Raw genomic sequence first — 7,160 nt, 5'->3', positions numbered from 1 at the left:
TAGTATATTACAGGTGTGCTATATGGGGGTGTACTATATTACAGGTGTAGTATATGGGGTGTAGTGATGTAGTATATTACAGGTGTACTATATGGAGGTGTAGTATATTACAGGTGTGCTATATGGAGGTGTAGTATATTACAGGTGTACTATATGGAGGTGTAGTATATTACAGGTGTAGTATATGGGGTGTAGTGATGTAGTATATTACAGGTGTAGTATATGGGGTGTAGTGATGTAGTATATTACAGGTGTACTATATGGAGTTGTAGTATATTACAGGTGTGCTATATGGGGGTGTACTATATTACAGGTGTAGTATATGGGGTGTAGTGATGTAGTATATTACAGGTGTACTATATGGAGGTGTAGTATATTACAGGTGTGCTATATGGGGGTGTACTATATTACAGGTGTAGTATATGGGGTGTAGTGATGTAGTATATTACAGGTGTACTATATGGAGGTGTAGTATATTACAGGTGTACTATATGGAGGTGTAGTATATTACAGGTGTAGTATATGGGGTGTAGTGATGTAGTATATTACAGGTGTATATAGGGGTGTAGTGATGTAGTATATTACAGGTGTACTATATGGAGGTGTAGTATATTACAGGTGTACTATATGGAGGTGTAGTATATTACAGGTGTACTATATGGAGGTGTAGTATATTACAGGTGTGCTATATGGAGGTGTAGTATATTACAGGTGTGCTATATGGAGGTGTAGTATATTACAGGTGTACTATATGGAGGTGTAGTATATTACAGGTGTAGTATATGGGGGTGTAGTGATGTAGTATATTACAGGTGTATATAGGGGTGTAGTGATGTAGTATATTACAGGTGTACTAGTTGGAGGTGTAGTATATTACAGGTGTGCTATATGGAGGTGTAGTATATTACAGGTGTAGTATATGGGGGTGTAGTGATGTAGTATATTACAGGTGTATATAGGGGTGTAGTGATGTAGTATATTACAGGTGTACTATATGGAGGTGTAGTATATTACAGGTGTACTATATGGAGGTGTAGTATATTACAGGTGTACTATATGGAGGTGTAGTATATTACAGGTGTGCTATATGGAGGTGTAGTATATTACAGGTGTGCTATATGGAGGTGTAGTATATTACAGGTGTACTATATGGAGGTGTAGTATATTACAGGTGTAGTATATGGGGGTGTAGTGATGTAGTATATTACAGGTGTATATAGGGGTGTAGTGATGTAGTATATTACAGGTGTACTATATGGAGGTGTAGTATATTACAGGTGTGCTATATGGAGGTGTAGTATATTACAGGTGTAGTATATGGGGGTGTAGTGATGTAGTATATTACAGGTGTATATAGGGGTGTAGTGATGTAGTACATTACAGGTGTGCTATATGGAGGTGTAGTATATTACAGGTGTGCTATATGGAGGTGTAGTATATTACAGGTGTGCTATATGGAGGTGTAGTATATTACAGGTGTGCTATATGGAGGTGTAGTATATTACAGGTGTACTATATGGAGGTGTAGTATATTACAGGTGTGCTATATGGAGGTGTAGTATATTACAGGTGTACTATATGGAGGTGTAGTATATTACAGGTGTTCTATATGGAGGTGTAGTATATTACAGGTGTAGTATATGGGGGTGTAGTGATGTAGTATATTACAGGTGTATATAGGGGTGTAGTGATGTAGTATATTACAGGTGTACTATATGGAGGTGTAGTATATTACAGGTGTACTATATGGGGGTGTACTATATGGGGGTGTACTAGATTACAGGTGTAGTATATGGGGTGTAGTGATGTAGTATATTACAGGTGTACTATATGGAGGTGTAGTATATTACAGGTGTGCTATATGGAGGTGTAGTATATTACAGGTGTAGTATATGGGGTGTAGTGATGTAGTATATTACAGGTGTATATAGGGGTGTAGTGATGTAGTATATTACATGTGTACTATATGGAGTTGTAGTATATTACAGGTGTACTATATGGGAATGTAGTATATTACAGGTGTACTATATGGAGGTGTAGTATATTACAGGTGTAGTATATGGGGGTGTATTGATGTAGTATATTACAGGTGTATATAGGGGTGTAGTGATGTAGTATATTACAGGTGTACTATATGGAGGTGTAGTATATTACAGGTGTACTATATGGGGGTGTACTATATGGGGGTGTACTAGATTACAGGTGTAGTATATGGGGTGTAGTGATGTAGTATATTACAGGTGTACTATATGGAGGTGTAGTATATTACAGGTGTGCTATATGGAGGTGTAGTATATTACAGGTGTGCTATATGGAAATGTAGTATATTACAGGTGTACTATATGGAGGTGTAGTATATTACAGGTGTGCTATATGGAGGTGTAGTATATTACAGGTGTACTATATGGAGGTGTAGTAAATTACAGGTGTAGTATATGGGGTGTAGTGATGTAGTATATTACAGGTGTATATAGGGGTGTAGTGATGTAGTATATTACAGGTGTACTATATGGAGTTGTAGTATATTACAGGTGTACTATATGGGGGTGTACTAGATTACAGGTGTAGTATATGGGGTGTAGTGATGTAGTATATTACAGGTGTACTATATGGAGGTGTAGTATATTACAGGTGTGCTATATGGAGGTGTAGTATATTACAGGTGTGCTATATGGAAATGTAGTATATTACAGGTGTACTATATGGAGGTGTAGTATATTACAGGTGTGCTATATGGAGGTGTAGTATATTACAGGTGTACTATATGGAGGTGTAGTAAATTACAGGTGTAGTATATGGGGTGTAGTGATGTAGTATATTACAGGTGTATATAGGGGTGTAGTGATGTAGTATATTACAGGTGTACTATATGGAGTTGTAGTATATTACAGGTGTACTATATGGGGGTGTACTAGATTACAGGTGTAGTATATGGGGTGTAGTGATGTAGTATATTACAGGTGTACTATATGGAGGTGTAGTATATTACAGGTGTGCTATATGGAGGTGTAGTATATTACAGGTGTACTATATAGAGGTGTAGTATATTACAGGTGTACTATATGGAGGTGTAGTATATTACAGGTGTAGTATATGGGATGTAGTATATTACAGGTGTATATAGGGGTGTAGTGATGTAGTATATTACAGGTGTGCTATATGGAGGTGTAGTATATTACAGGTGTATATGGGGTGTAGTGATGTAGTATATTACAGGTGTATATAGGGGTGTAGTGATGTAGTATATTACAGGTGTACTATATGGAGTTGTAGTATATTACAGGTGTGCTATATGGAGGTGTACTATATTACAGGTGTAGTATATGGGGTGTAGTGATGTAGTATATTACAGGTGTAGTATATAGGGGTGTAATGATGTAGTATATCGGAGGTGTATTATATAGTGGTGTAGTATAATACAGGTGTATATGGGGGTGTAGTATATTACAGGTATATGGAGGGAGTGTAGTATAATACAGGTGTAGTATATAGGGGTGTAGTGGTGAAGTTTATTACAGGTGTAGTATATGGAGGGGGTGTAGTGATGTAGTATATTACAGGTGTACTATATGGGGGTGTACTAGATTACAGGTGTAGTATATGGGGTGTAGTGATGTAGTATATTACAGGTGTGCTATATGGAGGTGTAGTATATTACAGGTGTGCTATATGGAGGTGTAGTATATTACAGGTGTACTATATGGAGGTGTAGTATATTACAGGTGTAGTATATGGGGTGTAGTGATGTAGTATATTACAGGTGTATATAGGGGTGTAGTGATGTAGTATATTACAGGTGTGCTATATGGAGGTGTAGTATATTACAGGTGTGCTATATGGAGGTGTAGTATATTACAGGTGTGCTATATGGAGGTGTAGTATATTACAGGTGTACTATATGGAGGTGTAGTATATTACAGGTGTAGTATATGGGGTGTAGTGATGTAGTATATTTCAGGTGTATATAGGGGTGTAGTGATGTAGTATATTACAGGTGTGCTATATGGAGTTGTAGTATATTACAGGTGTGCTATATGGAGATGTACAATATTACAGGTGTAGTATATGGGGGTGTAGTGATGTAGTATATTACAGGTGTAGTATATAGGGGTGTAATGATGTAGTATATCGGAGGTGTATTATATAGTGGTGCAGTATAATACAGGTGTATATGGGGGTGTAGTATATTACAGGTATATGGAGGGAGTGTAGTATAATACAGGTGTAGTATATAGGGGTGTAGTGGTGTAGTTTATTACAGGTGTAGTATATGGAGGGGGTGTAGTGATGTAGTATATTGGGTAGAACTGAGTTAATTATATTAGTCCGGCCCTCTAAACCAATCCCAATTTCTCATGCGGCCCCATGGGAAAATTAATTGCCCACCCCTGCCCTAAAGGAACAATTTCGCTTCAAAATAGCCAAAAGTTGCAATACCCCCCAAAGGAACAATTTCGCCTCAAAATAAAAAAAAATTGATATACCCCCCAAAGGAACAATTTCGCTTCAAAATGCCCAAAAGTTGCAATACCCCCCCAAAGGAACAATTTCGCCTCAAAATGGCAAAAAATTGCAATACCCCCCCAAAGGAACAATTTCGCCTCAAAATGCCGAAAAGTTGCAATACCCCCCCAAAGGTACAATTTCGCTTCAAAATGGCCAAAAGTTGCAATACCCCCCCAAAGGTACAATTTTGCTTCAAAATGGCCAAAAGTTGCAATACCCCCCCAAAGGAACAATTTCGCCTCAAAATGGAAAAAAAATTGCAATACCCCCCCTAAGGAACAATTTCGCTTCAAAATGGCCAAAAGTTGCAATACCCCCCATAGGAACAATTTCGCCTCAAAATGGAAAAAAAATTGCAATACCCCCCCAAAGGTACAATTTCGCATCAAAATGGCCAAAAGTTGCAATACCCCCCCAAAGGAACAATTTCGCCTCAAAATGGAAAAAAAATTGCAATACCCCCCCAAAGGAACAATTTCGCCTCAAAATGCCGAAAAGTTGCAATACCCCCTAAAGGAACAATTTCGCTTCAAAATGGCCAAAAGTTGCAATACCCCCCAAAGGAACAATTTCGCCTCAAAATAAAAAAAAATTGCTAAACCCCCAAAGGAACAATTTCGCTTCAAAATGCCCAAAAGTTGCAATACCCCCCAAAGGAACAATTTCGCCTCAAAATGGCAAAAAATTGCAATACCCCCCCAAAGGAACAATTTCGTCTCAAAATGCCGAAAAGTTGCAAAACCTCCCCAAGGTACAATTTCGCTTCAAAATGGCCAAAAGTTGCAATACCCCCCCAAAGGAACAATTTCGCCTCAAAATGGAAAAAAAATTGCAATACCCCCCCAAAGGAACAATTTCGCTTCAAAATGGCCAAAAGTTGCAATACCCCCCCAAAGGAACAATTTCGCCTCAAAATGTCAAAAAATTGCAATACCCCCCCAAAGGAACAATTTCGCCTCAAAATGCCGAAAAGTTGCAATACCCCCCCAAAGGTACAATTTCGCTTCAAAATGGCCAAAAGTTGCAATACCCCCCCAAAGGAACAATTTCGCCTCAAAATGGAAAAAAAATTGCAATACCCCCCCAAAGGAACAATTTCGCTTCAAAATGGCCAAAAGTTGGAATACCCCCCCAAAGGAACAATTTCGACTCAAAATCTTGAAAAGTTGCAATACCCCCCCAAAGGTACAATTTCGCTTCAAAATGGCCAAAAGTTGCAATACCCCCCAAAGGAACAATTTCGCCTCAAAATGGAAAACAAATTGCAATACCCCCCCAAGGAACAATTTCGCTTCAAAATGGCCAAAAGTTGCAATACCCCCCCAAAGGAACAATTTCGCTTCAAAATGGAAAAAAAATTGCAATACCCCCCTAAGGAACAATTTCGCTTCAAAATGGCCAAAAGTTGCAATACCCCCCCAAAGGAACAATTTCGCCTCAAAATGGCAAAAAATTGCAATACCCCCCAAAGGAACAATTTCGCCTCAAAATGCCGAAAAGTTGCAATACCCCCCCAAAGGAACAATTTCGCTTCAAAATGGCCAAAAGTTGCAATACCCCACCAAAGGAACAATTTCGCCTCAAAATGGTAAAAAATTGCAATACCCCCCCAAAGGAACAATTTCGCCTCAAAATGCCGAAAAGTTGCAATACCCCCCCAAAGGTACAATTTCGCTTCAAAATGGCCAAAAGTTGCAATACCCCCCCAAAGGTACAATTTCGCTTCAAAATGGCCAAAAGTTTCAATACCCCCCCAAAGGAACAATTTCGCCTCAAAATGGAAAAAAAATTGCAATACCCCCCAAAGGAACAATTTCGCTTCAAAATGCCCAAAAGTTGCAATACCCCACCGAAGGAACAATTTCTCCTCAAAATGGCAACAAATTGCAATACCCCCCCAAAGGAACAATTTCGCCTCAAAATGCCGAAAAGTTGCAATACCCCCCCAAAGGTACAATTTCGCTTCAAAATGGCCAAAAGTTGCAATACCCCCCCAAAGGAACAATTTCGCCTCAAAATGGAAAAAATTGCAATACCCCCCCAAAGGAACAATTTCGCTTCAAAATGGCCAAAAGTTGCAATACCCCCCCAAAGGAACAATTTCGCCTCAAAATGGCAAAAAATTGCAATACCCCCCAAAGGAACAATTTCGCCTCAAAATGCCGAAAAGTTGCAATACCCCCCCAAAGGTACAATTTCGCTTCAAAATGGCCAAAAGTTGCAATACCCCCCCAAAGGTACAATTTCGCTTCAAAATGGCCAAAAGTTGCAATACCCCCCCAAAGGAACAATTTCGCCTCAAAATGGAAAAAAAATTGCAATACCCCCCAAAGGAACAATTTCGCCTCAAAATGCCGAAAAGTTGCAATACCCCCTAAAGGAACAATTTCGCTTCAAAATGGCCAAAAGTTTAATACCCCCCAAAGGAACAATTTCGCCTCAAAATAAAAAAAAATTGCTATACCCCCCAAAGGAACAATTTCGCTTCAAAATGCCCAAAAGTTGCAATACCCCCCCAAAGGAACAATTTCGCCTCAAAATGGCAAAAAATTGCAATACCCCCCCAAAGGAACAATTTCGCCTCAAAATGCCGAAAAGTTGCAATACCCCCCCAAGGTACAATTTCGCTTCAAAATGGCCAAAAGTTGCAATAC

Source organism: Anomaloglossus baeobatrachus, chromosome 4 (assembly GCF_048569485.1).
Source record: "Anomaloglossus baeobatrachus isolate aAnoBae1 chromosome 4, aAnoBae1.hap1, whole genome shotgun sequence".
Lineage (NCBI taxonomy): Eukaryota > Metazoa > Chordata > Amphibia > Anura > Aromobatidae > Anomaloglossus > Anomaloglossus baeobatrachus.
This window is presented reverse-complemented; position numbering follows the sequence as displayed.